This window comes from Pleurodeles waltl, chromosome 3_2 (genome assembly GCF_031143425.1).
Source record: "Pleurodeles waltl isolate 20211129_DDA chromosome 3_2, aPleWal1.hap1.20221129, whole genome shotgun sequence".
NCBI lineage: Eukaryota > Metazoa > Chordata > Amphibia > Caudata > Salamandridae > Pleurodeles > Pleurodeles waltl.
The window spans coordinates 36017135-36031035 of NC_090441.1; the positions used below are offsets into that span (position 1 = coordinate 36017135).

A 13901-nucleotide genomic window follows, 5' to 3' on the forward strand; every position below is an offset into this window, starting at 1 on the left:
TAAGAGCATTATCACTCTAGAAGAGAAGGGTCGATAAGTAGCTGCCTATTTCCTGCCTAATTTTAAATTATCTTGAATCGTAGCTCTGGGTGAACATCATTTTCAGTGCTCCATTGCGTGTAATCTAGGTTTGCATTAAACAAACACCACTAAGGGGAAATAGGTACATACGTACACAGGACCGGGAAGACCAAAAGCTGAATAAATAATTACAATGCAGCACGCAAGAAAATTGGAATGAGACAAAGACACTTAAAATGTCAGTACAAAAAGTACATTTTTAATTATAAAAATATACTTGTTTAAAGTGGCCACATTTGTTTTAAAAAATAAACAGATGTGCTGCTATTTAAAATGGGAAACGCAGAAAACTTTATAATCCCAGAGCGGGACCTACGGGCAGCCAGTACAAGATACGAATCCTTCAAAATCGTACACAGGGTGCATTTTACGATTTGCACCTACACAACACAAAGTCAATGCCTTTCTCTTAGGGTATCGGCAGGCTGCTCTCGCCTCTAACTCCACCTGGTCATCCGAACCCTATGTGCGTACACGTGGAACGTCACATGCACGCAACGTCACCAGGTCATTGCCACTGCTGTGCATGTCTATGCGAAACTCCATATAGACGTTTACTGCATGAACGGGGGAGTCACAAAGGTGATTTACAGCTGGATGCACATTTAATAAATAGAAATTGTGAACATTACGTTTCTTCTTATCTAGCGCTTTTATCCAGAACAATTTTGATGATGAAGTCTTTATTCAGTAGTAATGGCACACTTTGGAGCAGGCTCCCTCATGTTAACGTACGGAGAGGGAATGCATAAGGCGTCCTTGCCTGGACTACTGGCTGAGGGTCTGCACAGTTCTTCATAAGGTGTAGAGCGCCTTCGAGAGAAAGGGCAGGATTTACTCTGCAGCCCTCAGAATGGTGGAAAAGGTGAATTCTTGCACCATTGTACAAACAACAGTTTGAAAAACATCTTATTTCTGTGGTCGATTACGTCTATATTGTGATAAAACCAGCGGTATGAATTAAACGACAGGGGTGAAATTCTTCAATTTTTGCAGAACCTGAAAAACAAGAGAGTAAAGTTAGTAATAAGCATTTTTCTGTCTACCAGTAGCACCCTCCCTAGGCAAACGCATGATTCTTGATTACATTGAAATCCTGCAGATTATCAATGATATAGGCTAGTGGTTCCCAACCTTTTGCCTCTCGAGGACCCCCACTGAAACACTACTGGAAGGGGATCCCCAAGCAATTTGCACGATTTGAATTTCAAACATTAAAACAGTAATTCATAAAAAATACACAAATAAGTACACATCAAACAAATACTCGAATTAGTAAAGATAGAATTATTTTATAGAGAATTAATTTGCAAAAATCGAAAAAGTTTAATTGGAAGGTTAACACTAAGGTCTAAGGTCCTGATTTATACTTTTTTTGCACTGCATTACCGCCATTTTTCGACACAAAAGCGTTGTAAACTTACAAAATACAATTGTATTTTGTAAGTTTGTGCCGTTTTTTTGCGTCAATAAATGACGGTAATGCGGTGTAAAAAAAGTATAAATCAGGGCCTAACTTTTCAATCTTTGGTTTTATTCATGAAAGCTGAATCCTCAGGTCAGATTCTAAATGTTTTTATTTTTTAGGGGAATAACATCTGGGAAAGCTTTTTCACATAAATATATGGTGGGGAAAGGAAGTAAAACCATAAAGGCCTCTCATCTCTCCATAACCCCTCTGTTACATGTAATTCATTTTTTATAGCACCTCTCATACCAGAGTACTTTACAGGGGACTACAAACGTGTAGGATTCACATGTCATCCTCACTGGTAGGCATTTTCTAAGACTGCTTTGTTTGGAGAAGCACAAACTCAGGATTCAGAACATAACACAGTGGCTCGCATTGAATTAATAATAAGAATGTATTTCTACAAAAGTATTTTTTTTAGCAGCATAGGGAAAATGAAAGACTAGGAAAAACACTTAACTTACTAATTTGTGCCATGCAGGCAGGCAGCTTTTTGATGGGAGTTCATAGCACACTGTGCTAGATTATGATTTTAACTTATGAACAGCACAGCAACAAAAGAATCTCTTTGACAAAAGCAGTAACCCACTGTGCTACGTAAATAAAATACTGTTCTTTGCATGATACACTTTCTTTGCAGTAGGCATATTAACCATCTCACTACCTTAGATAAGTCAAAACTGCCACTAGACAAAGCTTTCATCATTCTCCAGCAGGTACATTAAACACCAGAGTTATCCTGACGCTTTTATTTTTGCCCAAAAGCTGCTGGATGTACAAAGAACTTTGCAGTGCTTTTAAAACTGCTGCAAAAAGGAAGTAATAAATATAAAAACACACATCTGTTTCGAGAGGCCCCAGTTGAAGATGTGCCTTCTTGCTGGCCCAGGCCTGCGGACGCCCTAAGAATGTGTGTGTGTCATGGACCCCTGGGGGGCCACGGACCACAGGTTGGGAACCACTGACACAGAAATTTACCAGTGGACAAAAAGAAACACCTTTTGCCTGTAACAACTGTTTTTCAGCCTGAAGCTCTTCTAGATTCACATGCTGTGCACATTCTGCCATCTAGTGGTTACAGCCAGAAAGTCCTACTTCTTTTAACTTTTTTCCCTTTCTCCCCTCATAGAGGTGGGAGTGTATGATGACACCAGATCCCTCAAGAGTGGGCTACTACACCCCTCTTTGAGTGGCCAAGCCTTCAGATTATTTTCTACTGCATACAATTGTGCACAAAGTAGTTATTGTTGTATTCTTTTTTTAACTATAAGGGTGTCTGTACTATATATATTCACTTAAAAACCAAAGGTTACAGGGACAGTATAGCTAGGCTTATATTTTAAACATACCAAACCATAGAAATTCACCAGTTACAGTTAGTTATCTCAAGCAACTATAACTTGTTCCCTAAGATAACCATAACTCGTGCTGTCGCCATGCACAGTTTTGTCTTCAATATTTTGAAGTAATTTGGGATAATTTGCAGTGCATGGCGAGGGCACGAGTTATAGTTACCTTAAGGCACGAGTTATAGTTGCTTGAGATAACTAGTGAAATTCTTCAGCCACATTTCAGTGACGAATGCAAGGTCTGTGGAGAGGCTGGTGACAGTGTGCTTTGCAGAGGGAGCGGGTGTTGAGCAGGATGCACTTGAGCGGGTGAGTGGTAGTGTTGAGCTTCTTGGTTGAAGTAGCGTGGTGCTCCTTGCGGGTGGTGTCGCATGAGAAGAGACAGTGTTGGCAGGAGAACGGTCCTTTGGGGGTGTGTGGGGTGGTGGAGGCGCAGCTGCTATGACATCCAGGGTCCAGGTCCAGGTCCAGGAGTTCCTTGGCAGATTAACGGAGGCTGGTGGTGGGTCCAAGCGATGAGCTCACTGATTGTGACTCCTGGGTGGTGTTGAGGTCTCCCTGGAGGTCCTGGGTGCGTGTGGTAGGCATCGCAGGGGGGAGCAGGGGTGGCGATGGGCAAGTGCGGGCTGGAGTCCCGCAGGGGCGGCGCTGGGCAGGGGTGATACAGGGGCAGGCGCGAAGCAGCGGCAAGGAGCAATGCAGGGGTAAGGAGTGATGCAGGGGTGGTGCAGGGATGGTACAGTGGAGGCGTAGGAGCAGGGGAAGTGTGGGGGCAGGGAAGGTGAAGGGGCCAAGGGCGATGTAGAGGCAATGAACAGTGCATGGGCAAGGAGTGATGCAGGGAGCAATGCAGGGCAGGGGTGACGCAGGGGAGGCGCAGGAGGAGTGTAGGGGCAGGGGAAGTGAAGGGCAAGGGGCGACGCCTGGGCATGGATTGATGCAGGGGCAAGGAGCGACACAGGGCAGGGGCGACACAGGGGTAGGGGATGCTCAGGGGCAGGGGAGGTGAAGGGACCAGGAGTGGCACAGGTAGCTGAGGACGAAATGAAAGAGGGGTGGCCCAGCCTAGCCTCCTCCGGACTCCTCTGGGCATGGACGGGCCTAGTCATGACCTGGGCTTCGCCTGGGTGCAGCCAGGGTAAGTCCTGCGTGTGTCCCACGCTGTGGGACCTCGCTGGCCGCTTTAAGCCATGGAGAGACGGGAGTGGAGAGTGACAGCCCCTCCCCCAATGGTGAAGGATCCTGGGGGATGTGGTCTGGGGCTTCCAAGGTGCTGCGAGGAGGCTGGCAGCAGCCCTGTACGGTAGGACCTGAGTGGCGGGAAGGCTCAGGGACGATGTAGGCAGCGGGAGGGCTTCAGAGGTATCCTTCCTGCCGCCCACTTATAATTAGCATAAGAAATCTTTCATCGAGCTGAAGACATTTTTCTGAATCACGGCTCTTTTTTAACATTTAAGTGTAAAACCGTAAACTCTTTGTGATTCATTCATATATGTTTTTGTAAACATAATCACATTTTCATTCTTGGGTCCCAGGTCACAGAATCATGTCCTGTAGAGACTCGCACATAGATTGATTGATCATGGCAGGAATTCTTCTTGTTTGACGGATTACCAAATATTCTACATTTCTGGGTAAGAGAAGGACTTGAGGAGGACCAAAGGGGGCGAGGTGGGGGATTGCAAAATGCATGTAAAAGCCTCAAATTCATTAGATTTTGAGGACTCACACATGTTTTGCATTACGTTTCCACTCTAAAAACGTACAGAACAGCTTCTGGAAAAAGCCAGTAAGTAAGTGTGTTTCTTGGGCAGGTAAAGAGAAACCTGTATTGTCATGCTGTTTATTTGCATTGTGACCCCGTTTCTCTGCCACATGTTTCTTTCTATGCCCCCTAAGTTTCATTTTAAGTCAGCAATACTAGTTTTAAACGGGGTTCCTAGCTTCCCCTGTAGAAAATGCACAAATTGGTTCACGATCGGAAAGTTTATTCTTTTGTGTTTCCGAGTCTACACACTAACTCTTACCCTTTCTAGATACTAAAAAATACAAAAAACATACAAGCACACCCTTCTTTGTAACTGATGGGCCTCGGGCACTATGCCCATATTGTTGGTCGGTTTTTATCTTTCACCCCTGACTGCCAGCAAGCATTGTGCTTCCCAGTGTGTTGGGGTCATGGAACTCTGAAAGCTGTTATCTGTTCTGTCCTGAAAATTATATAATAAATGGATTACTGTAACCTGCATGCCACAGGTTTGAATGCTGGTCACTTTAAGGATGCAGGCAGGCAGTAGCCCCACATTGATAGAGCACAGTTTCCAGGTATAAATTTCATTTCATTTGATGAATTTGTGCATACCTTTTACTGGGCTTTCCTATGCAAGATTGTAATTGCGTGCAGAGTTTCTGTAGGCAAGTTCACCTTTAAAAAAATAAACTCTCGCAAGTCAAAATGTTCACGCAACTGTGAGGAGCAAATTTTGTGATATTTTGCATCAAGCTTTGGTAAGGCTGCTTATTTTTGTATAAACGAACCTTTAGTATTAATAATACTATTAATGCGTTCACCTCATCCTAGCATTAGTGCACACACCCTTGTTCTGACATCTCTAGTTGTTTACGTATTGCGTAAGCTCTGCGTTCTCTTTTTCTTGTTTAGGGTTTGCCCATACAGCACTTACGCTATGCTTCATTGGTTTGTCCTCCGCCTTTCACCTAATCTTGTGGTACACATTTCAAACCTGCTTGTCGGATGCATGTTTTTAAAATTTGTCTTCCACCCTTTACCTTTTCTCCCCACCTTATAGCAGCACCAGTAAATGCATAATATAGTGCCTTTCTCAATAAACTAGTCATAACAATTTTACAGAGTGTCAGCAACTTATATTACAAAACGGCTCACCAAGCTATCACTTACAACATTAAAAAGTATTATTAATCACACAGGTGCAACCTATTGCATCTACCAATACTACTTGTTATTTGGTATAAATCTGTTCAGTAGTTTTGAGATATTAAAGGGAAAAAAAAATGTATCTGGACAGTTGATGTTCAGAGATACTCTGGTTGGCCAATTTAAAGGAGACTAGTCAATCCTGATTGGTTGTTGGCAACCTGAACAATATGTATTGGCAGGCATTACAAGACTCAGCGACTTGGTCCCTGTGCTTTGAACATGAAATTAAAAAAAATTTAAGTGGGCAGGGTAAGCACATGAGAGTCCCAAATGGACCCCCCCCTTAATTGTCTATTGTCACAATATGGAAAACATGCTGTGGCAGCACTTACAGGACTCTGAGGCATGGTTCCATTTGAAATGCATTGTTGTGGATGGCAGATTTTGAGGGTCACAAAAAGAAGAACATATAAAATGGTAATGACAGATTTAAGTTACACTATAAATCATTTGTTGATGGTAGCATACTAATTTTAGGGACTGTGGTGTGTTCTAAGGTGAGTTTACCCTATGAAAAGCCTTCTGTTGGGATTTTATAAGTCATGTTTGAGAGAAAACAGTTTTCTCATGATTTGCCCATGGAGGTTATGGAAGGTGCTCCAGAACCTAAGATGAGAGCATATTTTCTGTAAATTCACACTATCATTCTAAGTCATATGATAATGAAGTCTGACATTTACAGTAAACCAGGTACTTCCAACAGAAGCAGCCTGTCAATTGATTCCCATGTGTCCTAACACAGCCTCCCAGAGTGTTCTAAAGAACAACGAGAGCCCTAACAGTCTTCACTTATGGCAAAAGCGTGGCACACAAGAAGCAATCTTGATTGAATCAAGCTAGTAAAACTTAAAACATTTAATTTAGAAATGAACAAAATGAGGAGGTTCGTTTTGTCATTGAAATTATGGTTATTGCTGTAGAAAGAAAAATTAGGACAAGTTTTAAGTGAGTTCTAAAATATATCTTCCTCTTCTTTTTTATTGAAACATTGTGACATACAGACTGAAACATGCAATTTCAACACCAGCAGCAGACTGACAGTTAACTCCCTGGTGATCAGGAGCTTTACTACAATGTTCCATTGAGTAACTAGAGTGCTAACATTCTGAATTTATGCCAAAAGTGTAGCACATCTGAATGCCATTTTCAAGCAATTGAAGTGGAAAACTGAAAGCATGTTTTACAGAGGATACTGCAGTAAATGAGGAGATTAAGGAGCTTTATAACAAATAAGTCTTTCAAGATGGCCACCAGAGAAAAAAGAGCCCAAATGTAGCACAAATATCACCCAAATTTAACCCAAGTATAGACCAATGACAGAAGTGCGGAAAACACACACTTTTTGTTTTTGCAGTTTCATATACCGCAGACTTGACCCAAAGGTATTGGAGTTCTTTACATGAGCATCAGTTACATTACACAAGGACACTTTCATTTAGGCATGGAGAGATTAAGGGGGTCATTATGATCCCGGCGATGAGTGGAAATATGGCAGTAGTACCGTCAACAGGCTGGCGGTACATACCGCCACGTTATGAGAATGGCGGGTTGACTGCAGCCAATCCACCACTTCTCCACTTATACCACCATGGCAGTATCAGCTGCTGTGCCGGAGATGTCAATCTCCAGCCCGGTGGCCGGCATAGTACTGCGTGTGGCATTATGAGTCTGCCTACCACCATGGTTTTTGTGGCATTAGCAATGCCACGAAAACCATGGCAGTAGACCCTACTGGTGACACGGAATTCCTTCCATGTCACCAGCAGCCGGCTCCCCCACCCTCCCAACACTCACCAGATGTAGCCCACCCCCCTCCATCCAAACTCCCCCCACCGCCTCCGATCCTCATCCTCCCCCCACCCCCATATACGCACACACCCGCAGATACGCACCACGCATACACCCAATCACTCACACTGGCATACACGCATACTTCCAGACATGCTCGCACACATTCTTACACACAATCACACTGACAGGCAGACACGCACTCACTTCACCATTCTTTCACGCATTCACTCACACGCATACAACCACGCAAACAACACAACACACACAGACGCATTCAAACACACACTCAGACATTCATGCACACAACCAGACACACACACACACCCCCCATCATCACCCCGCCCCCCTGCCTTGTCAGAAGCCCGACTTACCTTTGTGGAGGAGGTTTTCCAGCAGGGAATGGGAAGGGGCACTGCTACCGCCAGCAGCGCCCCATCAGCAGAACACCACCAGGCCGTATCACAGGTCATGATACGTCTGGCGGTGTACAACTGGCGTGGCAATGCTGGTGGTAGCAGCGCCAGCTTACCACCATCCACCAGTATGATCACTGCCAGATTTTCGGCCTTCTTGTGGTGGACGTCCGGCAGTGATCATAATACGGTGGACGGATGGTAGCTGTGGTGACGGTATGTTGGAGGCCATCACCTCGGCGGTAGGTGGTTTTAATGAGGGCCTAATTGATTTGCCCAGAATCACAGGATGTTGAGCTGACGTCGAAACATGAACCTTGTTCCCCAGTTGTAAAGTCTGCAGCTCTGGCCGTAACACCACATTCTCTCCCCTAAGTGTAACCTAATCAAGTGATCAACTGTCTAGAAAGGCATCAATATAGCAAACAATTTAAAAGTGCTTTGTTGTTATTTGAGAACTCCAAAAATATGTCCTCATTTTAGGTGTTTAGAGCACTAACCATAATTTCTATGGGAATAAGACCTTCTCATTACATGGTTTCTAAAGGAAAGGCTCTAGGTATCACCGTTGTGATTACATCAAGATGACATTAGGTGTGCCACACTTGTGTAATAAATATAGAATGTTAGCAATCTAGTTGTTCATTAGAATACTGTGGGGAGGCAGAGGTCAGGACACTGTTTTGACAATTGAGGGCAGAGAGGAGGGTCCAGAGACAAAAAGCAGACCACACTGGGCAGGCAGGAGGGGCAGTGGCAACACAACAGTTCATGGAGGACAGGGGAAAGGGGTGCAGGGGCAACAAACGAACCATGCAAGATGGGCAAGAGAGGCTGTGACAATATAACAGATCACTGTGGGCAGAAGGGAGAAGCAGTGGCAGTACAAACATACATGCCAATAGACCTGATTCAGTCAGGAGACTCCCATTTCTTTTAAGCCCAATAGGGCTTTATTTTATCTGTCTTCTGCTGAAAATCTCCTCTTTTTCAATGTAAGTCAATGAGGAAAATCAATTCCCCATTTGTTTTTCAAAATCTTTCTTTTACCAAGTTCAAAATGTTGGTGTTAGGGATTGCAGCATCACCACACAGGGCAAGCAGGCCGGCAGTGCAGCACAACAGACCATGAAAAGCAATGGGGTGGGACAGGGCCATGCACATGGACAACAGAGAGCAGAGAGCAGAGGGGGAAAAAGGCAAGGGCCGCAAGCTGACCATATCGGACAGACAGGAGGGACAGTTGCAGCAAAACAGACCATGGAGGGCTTGAGGGAGGGGTCAGGGGCATGACAAAGGACCAGGACTAGGCAAGAGGGAGGGGTTAGGGGCCTGCACATGGAATGCAGAGGGCAGGGGGCAGGGGGACAGGCAGGAGCAGAAAGCTGACCATGGAGGGCAAGCAGAATGTGCATTGCAAGCACAACACACCATGAAGGGCAACAGTGAGACTATAATGGCAAACACACAGACAATGGAGGGAAGGTGGGGGTCAGCGGCAGCAAGTTGACCACACAGGGCAGGTGGGAGTGGCTGTGGCACCACAGAAGACCATGCATGGCAAGCAGGAGGGTTAGTGGCACCACAGTAACTATAACTCGTGCCCTCGCCATGCATTGCAAATTACCCCAGATATTACATCACTCATGACATCTTCTTTGACTTCAGTGATAATACCACTGTAACATTTGCAATAAAATTATGCATGGGGAGGTTGTGAGTTATTTTCACCTTAGGGCACGAGTTATTGGGCCAGATGTAGCAAAGGATTTGCCGTTTGCGAGGCGCAAATGCCTCTTTGCTATGCAGAAATGCATATTGCGAGTCGGGACTGACTCGCAATATGCATTTCCGAATCGCAAATAGGAAGGGGTGTTCCCTTCCTATTTGCGATTCTGAGTGGTATGCAATACCATTTGCGACCGCATATGCGGTCGCAAATGGTGTCGCAGTTACCATCCACTTCAAGTGGATTGTAACCCACTCGCAAATTGGAAGGGGTCCCCATGGGACCCCTTCCACTTTGTGAATGGACCCACAAATATTTTTTCAGAGTAGGTAGTGGTCCAAGGGACCACTACCTGTCCTGAAAAAAAACCGAAACTAAAGGTTTCGGATTTTTTTTCAAGTGCAGCTCGTTTTCCTTTAAGGAAAACGGGCTATACTTAAAAAAAAAAAAACTGCTTTATTTAAAGCAGTCACGAACATGGAGGTCTGCTGACTACAGCAGGCCTCCATGTCTGCGAGTGCCTAGACTCGCTATGGGGCCGCAATTTGCCACCCACCTCATGAATATTCATGAGGTGGGTCATTGCGACCCCATAGCGAGTCGCAGACGGTGTCTGAGACACCGTACTGCATACCAATTTGCGACTTGCAAATTGCGAGTCGCAGGGACTCGCAATTTGCAAGTCGCAAATTGGTTATTTGCTACATCTGGCCCATAGTTACTTGAAATAACTCTAACTATAACAGCTGAATTTCTATGGTTTTGTGCATGTAAAATCTGAACCTAACTATAACGTTCTATAACCTTTGGTGTTTTAGTGAATAAAATATGTTTATCATTCACCAATGCAGCCACATCATTGATCCCAAAATAGTCAGTGCCACAACCCGAACTCCAAATGCAGGAAGCAGCAGAATATTGGCAATACTAAAGTAATTTTATTCCACAATAACTAGCACCAAGCCACACAAGATATATGTATATATATATATATGTATATATGTATATACATATATATATATACATGTACCAAAAAGAGTTGTCCTCAGACGAAAGCACACTCCCAACAGGTCATTACGGAATGTAACAAAGCCAGCAACTTACAGGGAATTCTTTGGAATTTTCATTATTTCAAGCCCTATAATTTCAAGCATCTTTGGACACATGTTTCTGGGTTCATCCCTTCAACAGCAGAGAAGAAACATTTCAAACATTTCCTTCCTTTTTCAAAGACCAACTGCATGGCTCCTCAGCGGATTTAACTGTAGGCACCTGGTCATTCAGTTAAATACTGGTTCTGTCCCAGTGGACCTCTTAAGTGAGCTGCAAAGTGCATCCTGGTAAAGGTAGTCCTGCACATTTTAAATTATATCCTAAGTGGGTTGCTGAAGCCAAACAAATTAATAAAACACTGTTCATTACTCCAGTGGGCAAATTCAAAGTAAGAAAATCTGGTTTGCTGCCAATGTTCCAACTTGCTCCTCTGAAAGTGACAATCCATAAAGTCACACATAGACCTGCTCCTTCATGCAGTGGTGCTGCCTTCATGACTGGACTGGCTGTTCAATTTATACCAAAAAGAGTTGTCCTCAGATGAGAGCGCATTCCCAACAGGTCATTATGTAATGTAACAAAGCCAGCAACTTAAAGGGAATTTTTGGCATTTTCATTATTTCAGCCATATTTTCAAGCATCTCTGGACACGTGTTTCTGGGTTCATCCCTTCATCAGCAGAGAACAAACGTTTCAAACATTTCCATCCTTTTTCAAAGGCCAACTGCATGGCTGCTCAGCAGATTTAATTGTAGGCACCTGATCATTCATTTGAATACCGGTTCTGTTCCAGTGGACCTCTTAAGTGAGCTGCAAAGTGCATCCTGGTAAAGGTAGTCCTGCACATTTAAAATTATATCCCAAGTGGGTTGTTGAAGCCAAAAAAATAACTAGAACACACTTCATTACCCCAGTAAAGCTACACAAAAGGACAATACGGCTTTCTTTAAGCAGACTAATGTATGTTTTAGATGTGGTAATAGTATACATGCAAAGTATGCCCAGCAAAGAATGTCACATTGTAGGTTGTGTGGTAAAACCGGTCATTTTGCCAAAGTATGTCAAAGTAACAAAAACAGCAGGGTCAACTTTCAAAGCAACCATAGTAGTATTAGTAATATTGGGGTGACAAATGTCTCTGGCTTTGAAAATGATGGGACAGAGATGATACAAGATGATCGTAGAGACATGGTAATAGTTGTTACAGATGACTCAGTAATTAAAGGGGATGCTACCATGTGTGTTGATCTGTACGTTGATATTGAAATTGGAGATAAGAAGGGCAATCAATTGGTAGATTCTAGTGCCAGAATCACCATGATAACACAAGATTTGTTTGAAGAAATGTGGAACAATAGAGCATTGGAACCCCCCGACGTAGGAGCGATGCAAAATAGAGCTGGCTAGTTATTTTGAAGATATCCTGGAGTTTAGGGGAAGGAAGATCCTGGGAAACGTTTAAGTAGGGATCAAAGACTTTTGAGGTGGTTTCACCAGGGTCTTTTTCAAATGGTACTGAGACCAGGCACTAAAGAATAAGTTTCTGTTGTCGAATCTAATGATTACACCAACAAACTTATAACATGTTTTCCATCTGGCTTCAAAAAACAGTTAGGCCCGATTAAGGGGTTTACACATCAAACTATAGTCAAGGAGAGAACCATTCCAGTCAAACAAATAGAGAAATGCACCTTTTAGTGTCAGAAAAAAAATTAGAACAAGAATTATCTGACTTGTGTGAAAAAGGAATAATTGAACCCATTGAGGCCTCGTTATGGTTGTCACCTTTGATTGTAGCAAGAAGAAAAATGGTGATTTACTAGTTGGTGTCAATCTATGCATTTTGAATAGACGCATTTGGGTTGATTCCCTTCCACTTCCCAAAGTCACTGAGCTACTAACCATGATTGGTGGCTCAAAATGGTTCTCAAAATTTGACTTAGCAGCAGCCTATCACCAAGCTGAGTTATACCCATCTTCCAGACACCTTCAAGCTTTTGTATCCCCATAGGTACATTCCAATATTGCAGGATGCCTTTTGGGTTGGCATCAGCCGCATGAGTTTTTCAGAGGATCATGTTCCAAATGCTCAAAGATGTCAAAGGTGGAGTGGTTTTTCAGGATGATGTTCTAACTTTTGGAGCAACAAGGGAGGAACACGAAGATGCTTCGACAGAGGTTTTGAGTATTATGCAAGGAAAAGGTGTGCATTGAAAAGTAAGAACTGTCAATTTATGAAAGACAGAGTTGAATACTTGGGGCATGTGGTGTCTGAACATGAAATTGATAAAATGCTGGGACTGGTTAAAGCTATTACTGATACAACCCCATCAGTTGATAAGGCTGGTCTTAAGTCCTTTATTAGGCTTTTAAAATTTTATGCAAGATTCATACATGATTTCACATCCAAGGTAAGATCTCTGTCCTCTATGTTTAAAACATGTTTTCCCTTTGTGTGGGATAGTTTGTCAAGAAGCATTTGAATTGATCAAATTCCAGTTGATAGGGTCAAGAATTTTGAAAGCATTTGATCTAAAGTTAAAATGTGCTATAACTGTTGAAGTCAGTAGTTTTGGGCTTGGGGCTGTTCCCATTCAAACCAAAGATGGTATAGGAAACACATGAGGTTATGCCTCGAGGGTGCTGAAAGATGCAGAAGTTAATTTCTCTATAATTGAAAAATAACTTTTGGCATGTTGGTGAGCTATCAAGAACTTTCATCCGTATATATGAGGAAATAACTTTATATTATGAACTGATCACAGCCCATTGGTTTCCATATTGACAGGTAACAGAGTTAAAGATCATACAGCAAGTATTGCTAGATTTTCTACTGAACTGTTACAATGTGATTTTGAAGTTTCATATCTTCCTGGCAATAGAAACATTAGGGCAGATTACTCATCTAGATTCCCTGTTGAGGAAGATGATTATAATATTATCGCTGAAGAAGAACAAGAGAGTTGTTTCATAGCATCCATAGATGTTGAAAACTAGTGCACCATTAGTGAGATGAAGTGGAGAAAAAGGTTAAATGCAGATGAGACATTGATTC

At 43.1% G+C, this 13901-nt stretch overlaps 1 protein-coding gene across 1 annotated transcript in view; it reads right to left on the reverse strand.

The window, feature by feature from the left end:
• Nucleotides 1-260: 260 nt before the first annotated feature.
• Nucleotides 261-13901, reverse strand: part of P2RX1 (purinergic receptor P2X 1) — a 450021-nt gene continuing 436380 nt past the window's right edge. The window contains exon 13 of the mRNA XM_069226686.1: nucleotides 261-1080. The gene's annotated coding sequence lies outside the window, so the exon portion shown is untranslated. The remainder of the gene's footprint in view (nucleotides 1081-13901) is intronic.